Here is a 24,137-nt window from a genome sequence, read left to right as displayed (position 1 = left end):
CCCAGCAGTGGGTCTCCTCTTTGCCAGCACCTCCCCTCCCTGGACGGTGCGCCTGTGCGCTGGGCTCTCTGCTGGAGGCGGGCCGGTCCCCTGCACTTCACTCGCCACAGTGGCCCTCCCAGGCGGGGCTCGGTCCTCCTCTCGAGTTGCTTGGAGGTCCTTTGAGCGGGACAGCCTCCAGCCCTGGGCAGGTGGAGGAGTTGGGAGAGACGTGGCGTCGGTGCCCAGGTGGTCTCTTGCCAGGAGGGACCCTGACCCGTGACCAGCAGCTGCTGTAGGAAACGAGGGGACCACTGGGCCCACGTGGTCAGCCTGCTCTCCCTGGAGCTGCCATGGATGCAGCAGCTGCGTGCCCATCTCTCTAGGAGCCCCTGCCGCACTCTGCGGGGGGGAGGGGTCTCAAGGTGTTTGAGAAAGGGGAAGCCCTCCCCACACAGGGCTCTCCGCATGCGGCACTGGGGGAGAGGGGCGGGGGGGGGCGGGGGGTCTGCCTCGATCCTCTTGTGCTCCCCAGGTGTCTCCCTTTCTCCTGGGGGAAGACAAGGCAATAAAACACAGCCTGCTCTCCACTTCCCAGTCACTAGAACCATAAATACTCTCCGAGGACTTTATTTTTGAAGCCAAAGCAGGTTAATTACTTAGATTGATTTCGGGCTGCTGTAGCAGAAACCCCAAAAGAGGGACTTCACGGATCTATTTGTCTCTCCTCTAACCACCTGAGGAGCCGTTCAGGGTAGTGGGCGTCTCTGCTCCCCAACCTGGGAGAGACCCAGGGGAAGAGCAGAATTGAGGGCCAGAGGTTCCCTCCGGCAGCACGGGTCATGAGGCGGGCCGCGGGGACTGCTGGGCCATGTCATTTCCAGCTGGACGACCCCGCCCAGGCTACACGGCTAAGGAGGGTTGGGGGAGGGGAGTGGATTTTGCTGGGCAGTTCGTGGGCGCTGTCATTGCGGGTCTCCCTGACCAGGGGGGAGCGGTGAGCAGCAAGCACCCGCACACGGGCCAGGCCGGCTGTGCGTCCAGCACCCACCGACCGTCCCCCGGGGGCGTCTGGGAAAACGTCCTCAAGGCTGACTCCTTACCCAGATGTTTCAGCGCTGAACGTGTGCGTTCTTTCAGCAAAACAAATGGCTCTTACAGGCAGGGAGCCCCTTTTCTGCTGGGGTTGAGTTCCCCGCAGGGTCACTGAGACAGCGTCTGGGTGGTCTCCTCGGGCCGTGGCGGGCAGGTGGCCTGTGTCATGGTCCAGCTGGCGCTGCATGGCCGGGAAGTCGGGTGCCAAGCACGCATGCTCTCTGTGGGCAACCTTCCAGCATCCAGGCCGATCTGCACGCGCCTCCCTCCCTCCCAGCTTCCCACTCCCCTGCCCAGGACGGGCTCCATCCCAGCGACACCCCAGGAGGTGCCTCAGGCCCCGGCGGTGGGAGCTGAGGTCCTCTGGCCTCAGCCAAGCTTCGTTGAGAACCTGAGGAGAGTCAGGACTGTCGCAGGAAGCAGCCATCTCAACCACCTTGGCCAAGTATTTATTGCCGGGACCATAAACCTGCCCTCCCTGTCCTTGGCCAGGGAAGGAGTTCTCACCCGTATCTGCCCTCAGGACCTGTGGGGAGTGGAAAAACCTCTCAGCTGTCCCCCAGGCCCAAAGGAGCTGACAGGGGAGTGAGCAGAGGCTCAGGGACCCACCCCCAGCTCCGGGACAGACAGCTGCCCTCTCCAAACCTGGGACAGTGGCGGTGAACTAAAGGACGCGATGTCTGTGAAGGGGACGGCGCCGCGCTTGCTCCTTCCTAAACTCTGTGCGTGGATTTCTTACCTACCACCAAGGTCTCATCAGCAAGGACTTGTCAGCGTTCACTGAAGGAACGCTTTATCAAGCACCTACTGTGCGCCAGCACTGTTCTCAGCGCTTGATCTACCACTCACCCCAGTCCTGCTAGGTGGTGGGAACCCCCTTTTACAGATGGAGACACCGATTGAGGCTCAGGGAGGTTAAGTAATTGGCCAAGTTTATACAGGGCTTTTCCGGAAACTTCTCCCACTACACCCCACACCGCATCTTCTGTCTGGGGAGGAAGTCAGCCTGGACAAGAGAGATGGGGTAACGGGGACAGGAGGCTCTGGGATCAGATCTGGGCTTGAATCCCACCCAGCTCCTCCGCTTACTGGCTCTGTGACCTTGGGCAAATTTCTTGACCTCTCTGAACCATAGTTCCCTTACTGAGGGTAACAGTAACAATACCTGCTTTTCTTGTAATTGGGGCTAATAAAAGTAGCTCCTCCAGAGGGTTGTTGTGAGGATTAAATGAGATATCAAGTGGTTGGCCCAGTGCCTGGAGCCATTAGTGCAAATACTTAGTGATTATCGCACGCGAGGGGCCTTCGGCAGACCTCTGGGATCTGCTTGGAGGAGTGGTCTCCCGATTCCCACCAGGGGTGGCCCAGACCTTAGAGGCCTCGTGCCCATCTGAGCTCAGGGCGAGCCGTGTTCCTGAAAAGCAGTGCCTGGGCACCTTCAGCCGTTCGAGCATCCTGCCTGGCATTCCGCACGGTCTTAAACAGGATGCTTCCTCCGCAGCCACAGCACGTGGTGAGTAAATTGCAGACAGATGTGGGCAGAAGGAGGCAGGGCATGAAAAGGGATTTACATGCCCATAATGAGGAGAGCGAGAATAAATGCACCAGCCAAGTCGGCGGCAGATGTTGGGCGACACTCGTTAACAACCATCCGGTGTCCCCGCGGCAGGAACACGCAGAGCCCCCAAAGATGCCTGGCAGGTCCCCACTGGCTGTCCCCCGACCCGAATTTTCCAGCACATCAGGATTAGGAACTCAGACACCCAAAATGACAGCACATGTTTCCAAAATGAAAGCAACAGAATGAATCTAGCTTGGGGAGAATGGTATTTAGAAGGTTCCTTTGTTTCTGTGGGGATGAGTCTGGGAATGTTTGGTTTAGGGTTTTGATCTCCCTGTGAGTTTTACAGGCAGAAGCAATGAGTGACGATCTAGGAAAGAAGGATGTGTGTGTGTACATATGCATGTATGTATGTACACGTATGTACATAACCAAGTCCCTGCATGACCCCAGCTTCACACATGTGTAAGCTTGTAGCCCTGGGACCCCTTGGGGTATCTGTTGATTTCCCCAGCCCCCCTCCGTCACTGGTTTCTCCAGTAATCAAGGCACTATACAAATGATGATCATGAAAATTTGCTTCTCCCCTTTTTAATTTTTATTACTATTTTTGTTGTTGTTAATCCTCACCAGAGGATATTTTCCATTGATTTTTAGAGAGAGTGGAAGTGGGGGGGAGAGAGAGAGAGAGAAACCTTTATGTGAGAGAGAGACATTGATTGGTTGCCTTCTATATGCACCCCTACCAGGGCTAGGGATCAAGCCTGCCACCAAGATACATGCCCTTGACCGGAATCGAACCTGGGACCCTTCGGTCTGTGGCTGACGCTCTCTTCACTGAGCAGACCCAATAGGGTGCATCTTCCCTTTTTTAATCACTTAATGGCATGTTGAATGTGTTGAGCATTTTCCCACAACAATAAATATTCTTGGAAAACGTAATTTTTAATGACTACATAATGTTCTACCAAATAGAGTCACCATCATTTAGCCACTTCCCTATTATTGGACATTTAAGTCATTTCCACTTTTTTCTTTTCGTGTTTGCCGTTATATAACACTAGGCCCGTGGTCGGCAAACTGCAGCTCTCGAGCCACATGCGACTCGCAAGCCACAGTTTGTCGCTCTGTTGACTAATGAGTTTGCCGACCACTGCACTAGGCCAAAGATCTGTGTTTATAGATCTGTTTATTTTCTCACACTTTCTGCTTTCTGGACTGTGTTATGATCTTACACAATTGTGGACCCCAGAGAGCTTTTGTTAATATGGTTCAGATCTATCCTTATTTCCTATTTTAGAAATCAAAACTGAAAACGTGTCTACACAGACAACAGTACGGTGGTTGCCAGAGGACAGAGGGGGTGGGAGGGAAGGAGGGATAAAGGGTGAGGCAAGGAAGCTTGACTTGGGGTGGTGAACACACAGTACAACCTGTAGACGGTGCATTATAGAATTGTATACCTGAAACCTGCGTAATTTTATTAACCAATGTGTTACCCCAGTAAATTCAACTTTAAGAAAGAGAAAGCATGTTTGAACCTTCAGTAATTTATTGTCAAATAACAGTAACAAGCCCATCACATGTTAACATGAATAACAATTATTTTTTATGAAAATAATGATTCCCCCCCCCCCAACCAATAGATTTCAGTGAGAAAGGCAGCATTGTTTTGTATTTTTACAGAAATATAAATTTTTTACAAAACTTTTTGACGTCTGACTTCGTGACAGACTGCTGAAGGCTGCTCCTGTCCGTAACGGTGACTTGTTGCCTTGGTTGGGAATCTGGCCTCACACACACACAGGCGGAAAAGGGAGCGTGTTAATCGCCTTCTTAGAGAACCGTGGGTATTTTTCTCTGGTGCCACACTAACACTCACCAAGTGGCCGTTGCTTAGAGGTGCGCTCGCCGCGGGGTGGAATCCGAAGCCTTGTTTTTGTGACCTGTTACAGTGGCCAGAGCCACCCGTCTCATTTGCACTTTGGATGAATTTTGTGCCCACGCAGGGTTTTTGAGCATCTAACGTTGGTCACTCGGAAAATACTGGCTCACTGGGCGGCGCAGATCTCCCAAGTGCCGACATATTTCCTTCCCGCAAGGAAAAGGTTTTAAGCTGCAGGTGGGCAGCTCCTCTAGAAGCTGCAGAAGGCAAGAGAACAGATTCTCCCAGGAGCCTCCAGGAGGACATAGCCCTGCCCACCCCTTGAACTTAGCCCAGTGAGACCCACCCCGGACCCCGCCCTCCAGAGCCGTAAGATAATACGTTTGTGTTGTTTTAAGCTCCTAAACCTGCGGACATTGTTACAGCGGGAGGAGAGAACTAGTAAGGGTCCCTCTTCCCTGTCCCTCGCAGCCCTCGCGGCTGGCCTCCCTCGGGACTCGGCACACAGGGAGGGGTGTGTGTGTCCCGTCAGGCCTGTCCCTGGCCGGGCTCCTGCAGGGCACGGCCGCCAGCACAGAGCCGGCCTTGTTATCTGAGCGAAGCAGATGATCCTTTCGTGTGGGAGAGAGGAGCCGATGCCCAAGTTTCTCTCTTTAGCAGAAGGAATCGGGCCCGTGGGAGCCTTTTCCCCGCCGCGGAATGAGTCACCTGCCCTAGACGGAGCTCCGGGAGGAACGGAGCCTCATTATTTAATTTGCTCCTTCAACAAATGCTCCCTGAAAACCTACCCACGCGGGAGCCCACGCCTGGGGCTCAGATCATTCAGAGGCAGACCGGACCCAGGCCCTGCCCAGACCCCGTGACACGCCTGGAACCCACAACACATTCAGTATAAACTGGCTGAGTACTATTTTTTTTTTTTTATGGCCAGCCAGGCCTGTAGATAGGAATCTGCCACGGATACTCCTGCTTCAAAGAGTTCGAGGGAGCAGAGCCTGTCTCGGGCCCTGGGCAGGAGGGGACAGCCAGTGTCTTATTGTCCCAGCAGGTGTGGCCCTGGCCTGGCTGCCTTTACCGACGTAACCAGGCCTGCGGACGGTGCCAAGTGGGCCCGAACGGAAAGATGCGTCATCGATGCTGGGAGGGGTCTGCCCACCTGCCTTCTCACACACACACCCTTGTCTCCACAGCGCCGCGTGGGTTTGAAAAGCAGCTTAATGTTTCCTGTGTCCCTTCCCACATTCTCTGTCTGATTCCTTCCCCTTGGACTGAATTTATGTGCTCTCCTCCAACAAGTCACACACACAAAACGACCGTAGGCCCCCAGATCCAGCCGGAAGGCCCTGGCCGCTGCTGCGGGGGGCGGGGGGGCCCCTCATCCCTCAAGCCAGTCACTCTGACCCACAGCCATGATGTGGAAGAATCGTAGCCGGTAAATCCTAGAATTCAGTGGAAGCTTCCAGAGAGTTTGAACTCTACAGACAGAACATCTTCCTAATATGCTGTTGGCAGCTTTAAATAGTTAACAGATCCCCCGTGAACGCTTTTTAGACTCTACATTGGATCCCGTTGGAAGTAATGGATAGTCGGGGGGAGGAGGCGTCCAGAGCCACGGCCGTTCTGTTGCAGCTGCTGGGCACGTGTCTCCAGCAGGTGAGCCGCTTCACGCGGCCACTGGAGTCCCAAAAAGGGCCACGAACTTTTTAAAAAAAATAATAATAATGCATGTTTTCTTTGGGGGTAGTTTTTGAGATTTACAGAAAAGTGGCAAAATCTCCTCTAGTTTCCCCCATTGTCAACCTCTTAATTACCTGGATAAATTGCAAAAGTGCTTTTCCAGCCAGCCCCCGTGTCCCTTGCCGATGTTTCATTGGCCAGAGCAAGTCACACGCCCACGCCCAGCGGCACGGGGGCAGAGACTCTGCAAGGCGGTGGAAACACCGGGAGTCGGGGTTTCTAAGCAGCAGGTAATAGGGATCCACCCCAATGAGCATGTTATATAGACTCAGATCCAAATCTGCCCTCGGGCCTGGGGTTCTGGCGACTGACAACCATTGCGTCCCATTCTCCCTGTTGACGCCTTTGCTTTTTATAGGCTGTATGCCTGAGTGACTAATGTCCTCTCTGCTCATCCTCACCTGGGGATTTCCACTCTCGTCCTTGACTCCAGGAGCTGGAAAGGCAGCTGGTTCAGTCCCCTCACCCTTCCCGCCGCCTCCCACACAGGTGCCCTCCCGGCGTTTCCTTCATCGCTTTGGGTCTAATTTAAGGTGACCAGATCGTCCCGCTTTTGATGGGACAGTCCCGATTTTTAACAATTTGTCCCGCGTCCCACGGCGTATTATAGGGACTTTTTTAAAACGCCGTGGGACGCGGGACAAATTGTTAAAAATCGGGACTGTCCCATCAAAAGCGGGTCGATCTGGTCACCTTATCACAGTGATCTTCCATGTGTTCTGAGAAAAACCGAAAGACTGGTCTGGTTGAATATACACCGACGCCCACCAGGACTCACCCCACACATGTGATACTTATTTTGGAAGCATGTAAAGAGCCCACCCTCTCTTGCTATCCGGGAAACCTTATACACACAGGGACTCGCTTTTGAGCAGCAATCTCTCAGCTGGCGTTCATGCAGCGCATGGACCTCGCTGGGCACGCCCCTCATTGCCCGGCCTGCGTGAGCTCCTCGACCCTCCCAACGACCCTTGTTAGCTGGCTAGTGTTTGTCAGCCTCCGCTTCCCCATCTACCAAATGAGGTGAGGTTAGGATTTTTCTAAGGTCTCCCGGCCAGTGGGTTTTGAAGCCAAGACTGGTTTTCAAACCTCTGTTCTTGGCAGATAATTAGCAAAGTGTCTGGGGGCCTTGGGGGCAGCCGTGGCTTTAGAGAAGGAGGGAGAGAATGGGAACGAGAGGAGGGGGAGGAGCGCATCTGGGTTTGAAAGCACAGGGTTCTTGGGTGTCACTCAGCGGCCCCAGGATCGGGGGGTTCCTGCCCAGGCCCCGGAAGTTGTGCCAGTGAATAAAGGCTTCGAGGCTGGTCTCGGCCACACAAGCCAAGACCTCCTCTCCCTGTCCCGCCCCAACTTCACACATGGGTTCACGGAGGCCCAAGGGTGGAAGGAACCTGCCGGTACCCATGGCTCGTTGGTGATGATCCACACCCCAGCCCATTCTGTAGGATCCTGCACTCCTAACTGTCACACCATAAGGACCAAACACCTGTCTGCTGGCACCGACGTTTCTCTGAGCCCCTGAAATGCAGCCGTTGGGTAGGGTTAGGCAGGCTTGGGAGGGATGGGACAGGAGCTCCCCACACGTCCCCTCTGTGGCCAAATACTGTTCTCAGCACCCTGAGACCTTGAAGGGGCCGCAGGCACGGGGCCAGCCGGGAGCGGGGAGCCGTGTAATGGCAGGGAGGGCTGGAGGCACAATGCCTGAGTCTCTGAAGACCTCTTTCTAGGTCCCAGGAGCCTGCCGTGGGACGAGCGGGGGCTGACTCGGGAGAAAGAGGTCCCAGGTAGTAGCGCCCCCCTCCTGGGCACCCTGGGCCTCCTGCTCCGAGCACCGTGGAGGGAGCGCCTGGCGCCGGGGCGGGAGCCTGGTAGCTCGTCCTCGGTCGGCGGAACAAAAGGCAGAAGGTTGCTTTTGCTTGCTGAGGGCGGCAGGGAGCCCTCGCAGTCCAGAAACGGGAGGGACAGGCTTCTGAGGCTGCTCCAGGCACGCAGAGCTGTCCTCCGTCCCAGGTGCCAGAGTTTGTTCGTGCCAGGGTGGGGGGACACCGTGAGGCTGCATACCCCTTCACCCTTTGGGGGTGCCCAGCTTACCCCCTTCAGGATGAGACCCCGGCTTGTCCCCACGGCCAGAGCCTTGGTCCAGGGCTGAGTGTGGGCACAGGAGGTCGAGAGCCTTACTGAAAATGCACATGAAAGCGCCCCTGAGCTACCGCCGCTCACGTCTCCGAGTGCAGAATGCCGAAACCACATGATCCCGCTCTGGTCGTGTTCCCGTGGGGAGCAGCTTTCACCCGGGGCGGAAAGGCAGGATCCCTTTACTAATCCCTAATTAGTAAAGGGATCCCGGAGCCCAGCGGAGGGAAATTGGGGGATCGCTGCACAGTCACAAGTGCATTTACCCTTGGACTCCACAGTCACGCCTCCAGGCTTGCATCAGGTAAAACCTCACAAATACGAAACGCTACGCATGGCAGCACGTAGTCAAAGGCTTGGAAGGAAGGAAGGACAGGAGCCAATCTCGGCGTGTGTCTAGTAGATGTGTGGACAGTGCTCTTGGGGGAATAATTCCGGAATCATTGTGCGTTAGGGGATAGAGCTAATGAGTGAACATGCGCTGCTGGGTGCCAGCTTCTCTCGTGGGCCGGCGTGTTGCTTAAAACAGCACAAATGCTTTCTTTTGTAGGGTGGTTCTGGAAGTCAGAGTCCGAAATGCATTTCCGGGCCAAACACGCAGGTGCGGGGCAGTGGAGAGTAACCGAGCGTGACTGGGACATCTCGTCCCAGAAGCAAGGATGCAGACCGAGGGGTCCGAACGGCCCGGCCCACGACGGCAGTCGGAACATCCAACACTGAAAGCAACAGATTGTTAAGAGGGGGAAAGAAGGGGAAAGGTGGACGCTAGTTAACACATGCCGGGTTAGCCAGAAAGTCACCAGGCATGGACGTGATGTCATGTGGGCCCCCTGTAGGAGGCAGTGGGGACACAGCGTCACCTGTGGGGTAATTGGGTGGGGGGCAGGGCAGCCTCGGGGTCCTTAAAACCCACCAGAGACTAAAGGAACCTCCTCGATGATGGCGTCCCAGTTGGGAGCCAGGGCAGCTCTTTGCATTGTGTGACCTTGGGGTCCCGGAGCGGGGGAGGGGCGGCATTAAAGCCACAGGTGCAGTTACGGGGACAGCTGGGGACTGGACGTTCGTTGCCGCCATGACGTCGGTGGCAGCGCCTCTGAAAGCCCTGAGGAGCGGGCTGTGGAGAGAGTGGGCTCCGGCAGTCGGCGTGCTCGTGCCCGGGCTCTGGCCCCGCGTTGGCCGAACGCAGGTGCGGGCAGGTTCGCTGCGCCAGGGCACACCCCGGTGCCGGCCGAGCGCCAGGAACAGGTGTGAGGCCGCCTCCGCAGACAGGAAGCATGGTGTGATGATGTCACTGCTCTTTGTGAACGTTTTAGTGTCAAAGCAGCAAGCCCCGGGAAGTGCTGACCTGCAGCTTTCCTTGGTTGGCTGCTCGGGGCCGGTCCGAGCACGTGGCGCCTCCTCGTGCGGCAGGGATGGGGCTCCCGCACGCACGGTGCCCAGACCCTCCGGGCACGGGGCTCACAGGACCTCAGCGGGATGGGTGGCCTGGCGGTGTCTTATTGTAATGTCACTCCAGGAAAGTGGAGCTCAGCTTAGACTCGACGTAGAGGGTCGGCAGTGTGCTGGGGGTGGGGCTCTGATGGGGCCCTGGCTGGCCACCGTCCCAGAGGCTGGCACGGGGGGGGGGGGGGGGGCATTGGCCCCAAAGGGCTTTGCCTGCACTCCCCCAGCTAAGTAGCCAAGTGCACCGTGGCAGGCTCTCTGCCAGGCGTCGGAAACACAAACAGTCATTCGTTCCAGAAATATGGACTGGCCCCTGGGCACGTGCCTGCCCGGGCGAGGTGCTGAAGGAATTGCCGCCTCCCAGCCCAGCAGTGCAGAGGGAAAGCAAGTCATAAATTAGCGCACGGACAAGGAAAAGATAAGATACGGCACATGCCATAAAGCATTCAAATGGGGCGAGGGGGGAGGCGGAGGGGGGGCTCCTCTGCATGCAGTGGCCAGAGAGGACCGCACGGGAGCAGGGACCTTGCACCCAAGGCTGGTGGGAAGGGGGCAGCGTGAGCCCAGCTTTCCAGGCAGGGAACAGGGAGCCACTGTGGCTCTGGAGGGAGGAGGACGGAGGGAGTTGTGGATGTGATGACGGGCAGTTTCATGCGGGGCTTTGCTGGCCCAGTGAGGAGTTTCGGTTTTATTCTACACAAGGCGGGATGCCCTGGTTTCAGGGAGGGAAGTGGCTGGATCTGAGTTGCATTTGGAAGCAGCCCTTCCGGCTCCTGCAGTGCTGTGCATGGCCTGGCTGGGGGACCTGGGAGGCGTGTGCATGGCCTGGCTGGGGGACCTGGGAGGCGTGTGCATGGCCTGGGTGGGGAACCTGGGAGGCGTGTGCATGGCCTGGCTGGGGGACCTGGGAGGTGTGTGCATGGCCTGGCTGGGGGGAGGCCAGGCAGCCTCCAGCAGGACAGGTTGGAGAGTCCACAGACTTGCTGGCAGATTAGATATGGGAGAGAGAAGACGACAGCTTGCAGGAATGGGGTTTGGGCACCTGATGCTGGGCCACTCCCCTCCAGCCTGAGGGCACTAGGGAGCCATTGCAGGCTTTAGGCAGGGAGTGATGGAATCCCACTGGGGTTTCAAAAGCTGGCCTGGGGCTGTATAGAGCGGAAACAGCTGATCCAGCCTGGAGCAGTGAGGCCTGGGCCAGGGAGGAGGGGGGAGGAGGGAGGAGGGTAGATGTTCTCCCTTCAGGAGAAGCAGGAGCTGAAGGCAGGGCCTGTCTCCCCCTCACGTTTGGCCTCAGGCCCCTGCCCAGGGATCCTGTACCATCACCCGCATCTCCCCCTCCTCCACCTTCTTCTCCTCCTCCTCCTCCTCCTCCTCCTCCTCCTGGCTTCCTCCATGCCCCGTGAGTGGGGGAAGAATGCTCCCCTTCCTTTTGGGGACCACATTCCCAGGCAGAGTTCCCAGGGGTGCTGGGTCCCCTCTCCAGCAGCTCGGCCCTGCCCTGCCCAGCCCTCCTGGAGGGAAGTGTAATTAAAGAGGCGGCTGCACTGAGAGTCATGACTCGCTGCACCCGGAATTGCTGTCCTGGGCGCTGGCTTTCCTGCTGCCGGAAAACCCAGTAACTCGGGGCGACGTGCAGTGGGGTGTGGGGCTGCGTGGATCCTGTCATGGGTGTCCCTGTTCCGATCAGTACCTGTTGGGGAGCATAGTTCACAAGGGCCACCCTTGGCCTTGAAGCGGGGGGAGGGGGGAGGACCGTTCTCCCTGAGCAGCAGGCGGAGCTGAGTTTCCCGGAAGGCGGAAGCATGGGCCTTGCACACTTGGCCATAGAGAGTGGCCGCCAGGAAGGACAGCTGCCTGGGCAGAGGGAGGGGCTGGGGGAGAGGGTGGTGTGTCTCCAAGTGAGCCCTGAGCTCCCTGCAGCGCCTTCGGGTGCATTCCTGCCATGGGGCGTGACCCTCCTGTCGGTCCTGTTTGACAGCCCGGGAACCCTCTACCCCAGCAGCCCATGTGACTTTTCCAGGGGGTTCCCTGCAGAGTCTGGCTGACGCCACGGCTCCCATTCCAATCCCATTAGACCAGGAGGGCAGGGGGCCGGCTCCCTGGGTGTGCCTCTGTCCCAGCCCGAGAGTCAGGCACGGGGAGCCCGGCCGGGCCCTGCCGAAGGGGCGGGGAGGGGTCTTCTCCCCAGTTCTGACCCTGCCCGCTCCTTGTGTCCTGCCTTCAACATTTTGTGCCAGACGCTCTCTTTCCGGAAGTCCTCTCCTGCCCAGCCCACGCGCCCGTGGGCATCCCGGGCCAATCACCTGTTTTATTTACCTGCCTTCACTCCAAGCTCTAAAGCTGGTGACTCACAGGTGTGTTATCTTGAGCCTGCGTGCCGCTTGTTTAATTTTTGCATTTGTTGCCATCTCTAGGTCAGAAACTATTCACCGTGTGGATTTTTACCTTCTTCTGGAAAACAAGCAGGTCTGCCCAGCTGGCGCGGCTCAGTGGTTGAGCGTGGACCTGTGAACCAGGAGGCCACGGTTCAATTCCTAGTCAGGGCACATGCCCAGGTTGCAGGCCTGATCCCCAGTGTGGGGCGTGCAGGAGGCAGCTGATCAATGATTTCTCTATCATCATTGATGTGTCTATCTCTCTCCCCCTCTCCCTTCCCCTCTGAAGTCAATAAAAATATATTAAAAAACAAACAACAGAAAACAAGCAGGTCTGGCCACCCTGGACTGCCTACCTCCTGCAGCCCTGCCCACCCCGCCCAGCCCTCGCCAGGCTCCTGCAGGCGCTCACACCTCCTGCAGCCGGTCTGAGACCCCGCGTCAGCCTCCAGTCTCTTTCTGACAGCGGAACAGGCTCGGCTCCGGGTTTTGCTCCTTGGTGCCCTGCAGAGTCCAGCGCCTTTGACATGAGGTCACTGGGCGGCCTTTTCTCCCCCTTTCCTTTGAACCTCTCCCCCCTTCCTCCCCTCCATCCCTCTCTCTCCCATGCACCTCCCTGCACCCAGACTAGCCAGTGCAGTGACTTACCCCCTCCCTCTGCTGCCTGGGTCCCTTCTCTGGTGGCTGGATTTGAACACACTGGGTGTGGCTGAGTCGGGGCCTGGCCCCCGTCGGGTGCCCCACGAGTGGAGAGTGCATGGACGAAATGTTGAGAAAGCTCCCAGGTCCCCTCCTGGCCTCCCCTCTGAGGTTCAGGGAGAGACCAGGCCACCTTGGGGTGGGGAGAAGTAGCCAGAGGTTTCATAGCCAGCGCCCTTCCCACCCCTCCCCCCTACCCCCCCAGGGGCCCGCGGATCAGCCAGGTCTGGGGGCTCCCTCTGAGCCAGCTTGCGGACCAGGCAGCTTTGCCTCCCGCCGGCTTCTCCCAGCCCCTGGAGGATCTTCCCAAAGAGATGCCACTTGCAGGAAGAAGGTCTTCATCGTGGGAAGCTTTGGGCCCTGGGGCCCTTGCCCCTCGTGGCACCCCAAGGCCCTGCATGGGGGGTGCTGGGAGAGAGGTGCATGGGCGCCCACCTCCCTGGCAGCCACACTGCCCTTTCTGTCCCTCAGATAGCCAAGGCTACTCATTAGGGGGAGGGAGCTTTGCTGATCTCTAACCCGGATGTTCTCTCTCAGCATTCTGCGCTGTGCCCCACCCCCACTGCCCCTCCAGGTAGTCTCCATGGCAGCCTCGCACTCTTCCTTCTCTGTCTCGCACGTTTCACAGTTTTTATTTTCTGTGTTTGGGCTCCTCGTCATCTGCTGTCAGTTGCAGGAGAGCAGAGAACCACACCTGGCTGGCTCCGGCTCTGTGCCTGCCAGCCGGCACGCGGGCGCAGTGCCGGGCTTCCCGTGAGCTGTGCTGGCAGAATGAATGGGTGACTGGACGGGCGCCCACCTGGATGCCCCTGAGGATGAGAGACCAGGGGCCTGGGCCGGGGGTTGGCAGCAGAGCCCACGGCCTCATGGGCTGACCAGGACCCTGGGCACCCGGGGCCCATGGGGCCTCGCAGAACCAAGGCAGCAGGCAGGCCTCTCGAGCCCCAGCTCAGCCCCTTGGCTGCTGTGTGTCTTTGGGCAAGTTACTTAACCTCTCTCAGCTCCAACCTCCTCACCCATGAACGGGGGGGTAGTGCCTTCCACCTCGTGGGGCTCAGGAATGAGCTTGTGTGTGTGAGGCCTTTGGGAGATGGCTGTCCAGAGTGAACCTGATTGTAGGTGTGTGGTTTGGAACGAGGCAGGCCGGAAGTAGCAATGCGGGTCTGTGCTCAGGAACGACGTGGGGCTGGGATGCCCGCTGACACGTGTACCCTGGCTCCTCTGCTCCCCCAGAGGCTCCCCTGCTAGCTTGGGGCAGAGCAGGGTGGGCGCTGCTCAGCTGCTTGTTGACCGATTCACTGATGGGTTTGTGGTTTTGCAGCTGCTAGTAAGAGGGGCTCCGAAGGTTGGCCTGCGTGGATTATCTGTGGTGTGGGGGGCCTGGGCCCTCTCCTCCCTCCCTCTGCATCAGCTCAAAGTTAAGTAAGGATGTGCTGACTTCTGGGAAGTAGCCAGAGAGAGTGCCCCCCCCCCACCCCCAGGACAGGGAAGTAGTGGGTGGAGACTTTGGAAGGTCAGCGTGGCGGGAAGTCCGACCTCGGAGTGTGGCACTGTTCCAGCCCAAACACTCCACCTGAATTAGCGCATTAAATCCCCACAACATGCAGCAGGTGCTTTTATTGGCTCCACTTTACAGATGAGGAAACTGGGGCACAGAGTGGTGAACATCCCCAGCTTGGTAGATTCAGACCCAGGCTATTGGGCTCAAGGACTTGCACTTTTTTTCTTTCTTTTTTATATATTTTTATTGACTTTAGAGGAAGAGAAGGGGGGGGAGAGAGAGAGAATCATTGATCAGCTGCCTCCTGCACGCCCCCCACTGAGGGTCGAGCCCGCAACCCTGGGCACGTGCCCTGACCAGAAATTGAACCGTGACCTCCAGGTTCATTGGTTGACACTCAACCACGGAGCCACGAGGCTGGGCCAAAGATTTGCACTTTCAGCCACCGGGCTGTCCTGCTGGAGCAGCAGATGGCAAATGTTTGCCAAGCGCGTGTGTTAAACCTGGCGGAGGCTGCCCTGGCCGGGTGGCTCAGTTGGTTGTAACATTCGTCCTTACACCAAAAGGTTGCGGGTTTGATTCCCAGTCAGAGCACATACCTAGGTTGTGGGTTTGATTCCTGGTTGGGGTTTTGTATGGGAGGCAACCAATTGATGTTTCTCTCCCCCACCCCCCCCCCCCTCCCTTCCTCTCTTTCTATTAAAAAAAAATAAAAAATCAATAGACCTGGCAGTGGTTTGGGGAAAAGGGAAGGGACAGGGTCTTAGAGGCAGGTGAGCCTGGTTGGAATCCCAGGTCTCACTGCTGTGTGACGTTGGACAAGTCACGTGTCCCCTCCCTGAGCTTCCCTGGACCAGGAGGACCGACAGGACAGGGGCATGAGAAGGCCTCCTTTGCAGGGCTGTTTGGAGGACAGGAGGAGGGTAGCCCCGGCCCCCAGGGCGCCCCACAGTGTTTGTTTACTCTCTTTCTCCACAGTTTCCTCCCCTCCCCCCCTCCCCCCTCCCCCCCCCCCCCCCCCCCGCCTTCTGCCCCAGGCACTGGCCCCCGTCCAGAGCCTGACCTTGGCCGTGAGTTCCGCCAGGACTTCGGAAATGGCTCTGGCCGCTCCGGTGCAGGGAGCTGCCCCGATCCGCTCGCAGATCAGTGTCCGGGCGCCCCTGGCCAGGCCTTTCATGTTGTTGCTTTATTTCACACGGGCCCCGGTGTTTGTTTAGCAATGGGCTGGTATTTTTAGAACTTAAAAGCCTTTCTGCTCTTCGAGGAACGAGCCTGTGGCTGTGGCCCCACCTGGAGCCAGGCCTGGACTGGAGGCGTGTGGGCACTGAGCCCGGGGTCTCCCCAGCCCACGCCGTGCTCCCCCTGGGCCTTTCCGATGGATTCAGGACGCCCTCAATCTGCCTTGTCCGGCTCGACTCCTTCCTGCCTGCGCTCGGCCCTGGCGTTGTGCTTGGCTGTGAATAATGACCCCCAAAGATGCCCACAGTCCAATCCCTGGACCCTGCGCATAGGCCACCTTGTCTGGCAGAGGGACTCTGCAGATGGGATTAAGTAAAGCAGGTGATCCCGGGTTACCTGGGTGGGCCCTTGTAAGAGGGAGGCAGGAGGGTCAGGGAGGGAAGATGTGATGCCGGGAGCACGAGTTCAGGGTCAGAGACAGAGGTGTGCAGGCCCTGCCCTGCTGGGTTTGAAAGAGGAGGAAGGGGCCACAGGCCAAGGAATGCAGGCAGCCTCCAGGGCTGGAAAAGGCAGGGACAGGGACTCCCCCCGGGAGCCCCCCCGAGGGAGCGCAGCCCTGCCGACACGTGGATTTGGACCCAGGAAACCTACCTCGGACTCCGGCCTCCAGAACTAGAAGAGAGTAAGTGTGTGTTGTTTTCAGCCACAAAGTCACTTGTTACAGCAGCCACAGGGCCCTAATGCGCAGCCCCGAGCCCTCCTGCCTGCTTGGAGCGCCTCCCTTCAAGCCAGGGCTACGGGGTGTCGTGCGGGAGCCAGTACCACCCGTGTTCGCACCCCGCTCGGCCACCTCACCCTCCGAGCCCCCAGCAGTGCATCTGCACAAGGCGCACTCTTCCTGGGACCGCGGGGGAGAGTTTTTGAGACTGTGAGCACCTGCCCCAGCCCCTGGCATGTAGAAAGCACGAAAATAGTATTCAGTCCGGCCCGTCGTCTTCCTTCTCTGCCGAGAAGCGGGTGGGGAGTTAGCACAGTGGTTGTGGGTTTGGATCGAGTTTACGGAAACCCGGATTCAAATTCCAGCTTCACAAACGCAGAACGTTGTTGGTGAAGTTCGGCGAAGTGGCAGGTGCCTCTGGGCCCCAGTTTCCTCATCTGTAAGAGCGGAGAACAGCGCCCCTGGGACTGCGAGGGCAGAGCCCGGCCACGGCGCCTCCGATGAACACGCCATGCCGCAGCAGCTGGAGGGCTCCCCGCCTCCAGGGCCGGCCTCTGGCGGACGCAGCGTTCTCCCACCAGGATAATCACCCTGGGGAGGACCGTGGGGATGGCTCTTCATCCCACCGTGGGCGATTCCGAGCAGGAAGTGGTTTCCTCCGCGCATCCCGCCGGGTCCTGCAGAGCTGAACTCCTAGCCGGCCGCTGCCCCTCTCGGAGGCCCCTGGACCTCAGAGCTGACACATCTGGGGCAGGAGGCCTCCGGGGAGGCGTGGGAGGAGAGGGAATGGGCCCCAGATGTTCCCTGTCCCCGCCAAGCCTCGCCGGCCCTGGCCCTGTTTGTGAGGACGCGGGCTGTCAGGGGAGCCGTGGGTTCGGCTGAGTCTGCGGGGAGAAATCTGTGCGCGTGACCTGCTCAGACGGCGCCTGGTCGGTTCGGGCAGGAACCGGCAGGTCTGCAGCCACGGAGGCGAGGACACCTGGTTGTGTTGGCTCTGAGCTCATCCTGTCCTGGAGAGAGGGCGTACCGGGTTAGTTAGTTAGCACAGGCGTGGGACCAGGCTGGCCTGGGCCGGTTATCTCACTGCCCTCGGACGAGTCCCTTAACTTCCTAGTTTTAGAAAGTGCTGACACACGAAGCACTTTCCGAGGGCCAGGCACTGTGCTGGGTTCTCTGGGTGGGTATTCACCCTTTGACCTCCGCCCGTAAAACCTGTGAGGTGGGTGCTGTCGTTACTCTCAGTAGGCGCGGGAGGGGCACAGAGCCGGGAAGGAAGGTGCCCAGGCCACCCAGGGGGAAGGGGCAGACCTGGAACTTGGACTTGGGTCCCCTGGCACTTGGGGGTTCCACGCGTAACCGCCTCCCCCCCCCCCCCCCCCCCCGAGGATGCATGTGCAATGCAGGGCTCCGTGCCTGGATCTCCGCAGACACTCAGCGCCTGGTGTCTGTTTCCGGGTCTGTTACCCAGATTGGCCGACGTGCTTAGCGACTGGTGCTTGGGACCTGGGTCCACATCCGTTCCATGGAGGGCCGGGAACACGGTCTCGGTTTGGGCTGTGCTGGTGACGTCAGGGGTTTGCACATAAGTCCAGATGCATCTCATTATGCGCTTGAAAACTTGTGTGTGTTGTGCGTTCTTTGTCAGTTATACCTCCATAAAGCTGTCTTTACAAAATGCAGAAAATCCATCCTGCCCCGTGGGTGCGGCCCGCTGAGGACCACCTGAGGGACAGCGCTCTCTCTGGGCTGTGCTTAAGGCAGGCAGCGTACTCCACACTCGAGTTCTAGCGTAAAAGGGGGGCTGTGGACATTGGGGTGGGGAGAGGTCCTTGGCTGGTGGTCACAGAGTGGCCTTTCCTGGTCGCTCGGCTCAGGGTGGGCACACACACTCCCCCTCAGCAGTCGGATAATGTTCCCCCAGGTGTGTTTTACGTAAAGCACACCTGCCTGCTGCACCAGCCCATTACATGGAGGCGGATTCTCACCCGCTGCGCCCAAGTGCCAGCCTCGGTGCCCCCACCTGGTGCCCCCAGGAGCCACCTCTCCCATGTCCCACGTGCTGGCTTCCACCCTGGCTGGTGGCGTCGACCCTTCCAGGGAAGAATGAAGCAAGCCCACCCCACCCTCCCACTCCGCTCCTTCCTGCTCCTTCAGAGGGCATCTCCTCTGAGGCTCCTGTGTTCCGGGCTCCGAGGAGGGTGCAGGGCATCCAGACGTGGCCCCTGTGAGCTGTGTGGTCCTGAGCTAACGCCTCGGCCGAGCTGAGCCTCAGTTTCCTCATGTGCACAGTCAGGGTGATCTCCCAAGGCTGTCGTTAGCGTCACGGGAAGGTCCCGTATTTCACCGATTCTAACATGCACGCCTTTTGCACCTTAGCAGGTCTGAAGCCAGGGTGGACCCTCCCCCGGGTGATGCATCCGAGTTTACCTGGCTGTGCTTTGCCCTCCTCAGTGGCCCCTGAAACATCCGTGCATCTTGTACCCGCCAGCTTCCTAGCTCTGAGGGCATGCCCAGGGGGAGGGGTGTGGGCAGTGTGCAGATATTGATGTGCGATGGCAGTAACGCGGACTCCAGAACCCCCCGGCGTGGTCCTCCTCTCAGCTCTGCCACCTTCCAGCCCTTACAGTCTTGGACAAGCGACTGTGACCTCTCAAAACTTCAATGTCCTCACCTGTGAAATGGGTGCAATTACCGTACCAACCAGCTGGAGGGGCTGGGAAGATCCACGGAAACAGCACAGCGTCTCTGGCGCTGAAAATGCACTCGTCGGGGACACGAGCCAGGCGCTCACCCATCCGGTGTTCGTTCGTGTTGTTGTAAACGGTGATCATTCTTCTGAGCTCACTCCTTTGCGAGCTCGCCGCCTCTCACACAGGGAGGAGGACCTGTAAGCCCGGCCCAGCCTGGGAGGCGAGGCACCTCATCCCAGAGCACTGGGGGGGGGGGGGGGGGGAGGCTCAGGCACAGACTCCTTGTGCATTTCATAGGTGCACGTCAGTGATTTAAAGTTGCCGCTGGTTTCATTTGGGAAAAATACTCTATTTGTCCTGTAGGTTTTGCCTTTGTGGGTTGCTGGGGGCACATTCCTGCTCCCTGGGGTCCAGTCTGCGTGATCCCGAACAGCAGCCTGCGCCTGCGGTGTGGTCTTGGGAGCAGGTGCCCTCTGTCTGTGCCAGTCCTGCTCCACGTCCCCGGGCTCCCAATGAGCAGAGCCATGCCCAGCCCGCCCCATTTGCTTCAGAATTTAAACTTGAACCTGAAGAGGATTGGTGTTGGCACCAGGGCAGCCAGGAGAGCAGTGGCCCGCTGTCTCGTCCCTTCTGCAGGGGGACAGACACCCTGGTGGACCGGGGGGGCACGCACACTTCCCATTTCCCTGTGCTTCGCCTCACGCTGGGCTCCCGGGCAGGTTAGGGAGGCAGGTGTGGGGTGGCCGGAGGATGGAGGTCTGAGCCTTGAGCCTGGCCCAAGAGCTGTGCTCGGAGACAAGTTCCTCGGCCGCAAGGCGTGGGGTGCGACAGGGCTCTGCCAGCGCCACCGAGGGCCAGCCTAGGGGTCCCAGTGAACTCTTCGTGGCTAAAACACACAGCCAAACGCTTCAGAGCTGACAGAACTCCATTCGGCATCCTGTTTCCGAAGGAGGATCCCCGAGGCCTCGAGTGAGACTGGAGGCGGGGTTGGCCCAGGCTTCCGCCCAGGACGGGTTTGGGCCGGGTCTTCGCTGGGCTGAGGGATGGGGGGCCCCTCTCCTGCCTGTGGAGGGTGGTGACCTAGCAGGTGCCTGGCACATGTAGCTGCTTGCTGAGTACTGGCTGGATTGGACTGGACGTGAGCAAGGAAAGTCTGGGCTGGGCAGGGCCCCTGTGAGCAGGCTATGTACTGGGTGACACACCCCCCCACCCCACCCCACCCCAGTCATATTTCATCCTGTTCACAGGGCTGGCTGCCCAGGTGTCAGCCAAATCGGGTGGGTTGGCTAAAGAGTGAGGGCAGTGAGGATCATTCACTTGTTCAGTCCACAGATGTGTATTAAGCACCTACTATGTGCCAGGCGTTGTTCTAGGCACTGAGGATACAGCAATTAGTAAAACAGACGAAAACCCCTGCCCTCACAGGGCAGACATTCCACTCGGGCTGTGGAATAGAAAATGAGCAAGATGAATAAGTAAAATAGATGTTGGTGCTAGTAGGTGCTAAGGAGGACAAGCAGGGAAGAAGGGTAGGAAGTGCCGGGGATTGCAGTTCTAGAACCTTCTGGGGGAGGAATGGTGTCACTAATCACAATAGCTACATTTGCTCCCTGCCTTCTAGAGGCCACGCCCCCGTGAGGAACCCAGCAAACACCCCCGTAGCCTTTGGTAACAGCCCTGAGGGTTACTCTGGGAGGCAGGTGGGCCTGGAGCCCAGCCCTCGCTGTCCACGCTCGAGCTCAGGTGCGCTCCTCGAGGTCACTGTACATACAGACCCTACCGGCTTCCCCAGCTGCGAAGTAGGAGCTGTGCACCTACCTGGGGGTGGGAGGGGGGAGACACCTGAGGATTAAATGAGTTCAGAATGCCCATGATCCGTTGCACAAGCCCATGCATGGTCACTACTTTTATTAGTATAACTAGAGGCCCGGTGCACAAAATTTGTGCACTGGGGGGGGGTGCCCTCAGCCCAGCCTGCACCCTTTCCAATCTGGGACCCCTCGGGATTTCTGACTGCCGGTTTAGGCCCGATCCTGCAGGAATTGGGCCTAAACCGGCAGTCGGACATCCCTCTTTCACAATCTGGGACTGCTGGCTCCTAACCACTCGCCTGCCTGCATGCCTGATTGCCCCGAACCACTCCCCTGCTGGCCTGATTGAAATCTAAATGCTCCCCTGCCAGCCTGATCACCACCAACTGCCCTCTCCTGACAGCTCCATCGCCCCCAACTGCCCTTCCCTGCAGGCCTGGTCCCCCTCCCCCACCTGCTGTCCCCTGCAGGCCTGGTCACCCCCAACTGCCCTCCCCTGCTGGCCATCTTGTGACAACATGGGGGTGGCCATCTTGTGATGATGTGGGTGTGGCCATCTTGTGAGGGCGTGAGGGTCAATTTGCATATTACCTCTTTATTATTATATAGGATTATCCCCATTTACTGTGGAGAATACAGTCACTAGTGAGCTGCAGAGTCAGGATTCAAACCCAAAGCTGTCACTCCAAACCCAGCGGGTTAGCCATCCTTCGAGGCCTAGACTTTATGGTCCCACATCAGAGATGAGCACATCGAGGCACAGAGCAGTTGGCCAGGAGGTGGGGAAGGTGCGCTCTGAGGCCAGGGCTGGCGGGCGTGGCTGCTGCCCAGGCTGCCTGTGTCCGGACTCGCAGGGAGGAGGAGGGAGGTCCTGGCTGGACTTGGGCCGGGCTGGGCCAGTACCTCGCCGGCTGCCTGCAGGACAGATGTTTAAGATGCCCTGCAAAGTGGATGACTCCAGACCGGAGAACACTGTTTGGGAACAGCGTGCACTCCTCACTTCCCCATATCACCGCTTGCCAGCAGATCTGATCCCCACCCACCCCCTTCAAGTGCTTGGCTTTGATTTGCATAAGGAGTTTTCTCCCCGGGGGTTTATCAGCTCAGAGCATCTCCAGTGTGCAGGGCTTGGGCCCCTTGGCCGCTCAGGATGGAGCTCAGAGCTCCGTGCAAAGGCGGCCCCTGTGAGCAGGACCAGCCGGCGGGGGAGTCTTCCTGCCGAGTTCTGGAGCAGAGGGGCCTCCCTCCCTCCTTCCCATGTTAATAAAATAGCTGTTTTGTCCAGGAGGCTTAATGAGGATCTGGCAGCTTTGTTTGTCTTCAGCTGTGGCCTGCAGAAGCGGATAGCGGCTTTCCCTGGGGGCTCGGCCCTGAGCTCATTACCGTAAGTCCAGCCACAGGCCCAGACCTCCCCATCCAGGCTTCACGGACTCAGAGCCTGGGACCCGGTTGTGACTCTGGACCCCGGCTGCCAGCTCTCAGAAGCTGTGTGAGCAAAGGCGAGTCCTTGAAGCCCTCCAGGCCTTACTTTGCCCATCCATAAAATGGGAAACTGGTACTCACCGCGTTGTGTGCAGATGAGCAAGGCCCCTGGGGTGAGGAGCCTCCATGCCCACTGCTGGCACAGCACTCACAGTTTGCAGAGCAGTTCACGGAGCTCAGTGTGGGTGAGCCTCCAGGTCATCGCCAGTCTTTGCAGGACTGAGGGACCAGAGGCTGTGGGGCCCGCCCAGGTGTCAGGGCCTCTAGCCCTGGAGTCTGGCTCCAAGCCTAAGGCTCTTAATTCCTTGCCGCATGTACCTCCCACGTTCAGGGTCTATCTAAGGCACTGCCCGTTGTTGTGAGAGTCAGCCCCGTGGCCCAGGAGGCCTGGGCAGGGACAGGGACAGGGAGGCAGAGTTGCAGTGGTGCTGGTGGTTGGGGACATGGAGCGACAATGCTGAGTCCCACTCCCTCCTGGTCCTGTCCTCAAGGCCTCGCCTCTTCCCTCAGTGTTTGCTTGGGCTGTTACTAGCTCAGTTCCTGTTATTCCTCCCAGACAATCGGCCAGGAAATTCTTCACTTCGGTTTCCTTAAGAGGTCAGATGCTTTTCTCTGTGCAGAAGTAAATAAACCCTGTGAGCTGAGTTGGCAGTTTTTCAGGGCAGCCTGCAGGCCCCCTGCCCTGCAGCCTAGCCAGCCTCACCTGGGGACCCCGGGCACCGGGGAACTCAAGCAAACTCCAGCCATCCTCCACCAGGTCGCAGACGGGGACACGTTTATTTTATTTCATTTTCTTTTTTTCAGAGAGGAAGGGAGAGGAAGAGAGAGAGAAACATCAATGATGCGAGAGAATCATTGATCAGCTTCCTCCTGAACGCCCCACATTGGGATTCAAGCTCGCAACCCAGGCATGTGCCCTGACTGGGAATCAAACCATGACCTCCTGGTTCATAGGTCCACGCTCAACCACTGAGCCACGCGGGCCGGGCAGGGACAGTGTTAAACCAGAGCCAGGGCTGGAGCCCGGGATGATGTGGGGAAGGGACCGTGACTGTTGGCATTCGCACCAGTTGCTTCTCCCTCCCACCCCCAGAATCCAGACGGAAATGAGTGAGGGTGGCCCCGTGACGCTGAGCTCCACAGGGTCCCGGAGGCCGTCTCGGCTCTGGGCACACGGAGCCCCAGGAAGGGAATGACGGGCACCTGGGGACAGGCAGAGCCAAAGCCACGGCTCCTGGCACCGCGCGGCTGGCACCTCCTGCTCCGCTGGGATGCCTCCGACTTGACACACAGCCCTGATGGGCCGAGCGCCGCTGTCGAGCTGCCGCGGCTCAGAGAGACGGGCTGCTCTGGGCGCTCCTGCGGGGAGGCAGCTGTCAGCCTCGCAGCAGAGGAGGGAAGAGGGGGCGAGAGGAAAGACCACAGAGGAGCCGATGTGTAAAGGCCCAGAGTCTGGAGCACACGGCAGAGGCAGAACGTGCCCTCTGCTGGGCTTGGTGGCATTTTTAGCGGAACATTTCAGCTCCATACAGAAGTCAGTAATGTAACGAGTCCCTTGTACCCAGTGCTGACCCCAACTTTGTCACCCCAACACTCTGTCCCACCCTCATCCACTCCCTCCCCCAGATTATCGTGACGCAGATCTCTGAGACAGCGTGTCATCTATAGATACGTTAGTGCAGTGGTCGGCCAACTGCGGCTCGCGAGCCACATGCGGCTCTTTGGCCCCTTGAGTGTGGCTCTTCCACAAAATACCACGGCCTGGGCGAGTCTATTTTGAAGAAGTGGCGTTAGAAGAAGTTTAAGTTTAAAAAATTTGGCTCTCGAAAGAAATTTTGATCGTTGT

The 24,137-nt window shown here is 58.5% G+C and overlaps 1 protein-coding gene across 2 annotated transcripts in view; it reads left to right on the top strand.

Annotated features, from left to right (window-relative positions):
- Window positions 1-24,137, top strand: part of KAZN (kazrin, periplakin interacting protein) — a 340,583-nt gene that overhangs the window by 260,489 nt on the left and 55,957 nt on the right. The window lies entirely within an intron of this gene.

The sequence above is a fragment of the Cnephaeus nilssonii genome (genome assembly GCF_951640355.1).
Source record: "Cnephaeus nilssonii genome assembly, chromosome: 7".
In the NCBI taxonomy this organism is placed as follows: domain Eukaryota; kingdom Metazoa; phylum Chordata; class Mammalia; order Chiroptera; family Vespertilionidae; genus Cnephaeus; species Cnephaeus nilssonii.
Note: the sequence above shows the minus strand (reverse complement) of the source record. Positions and strands in the feature narration are given on the sequence as shown.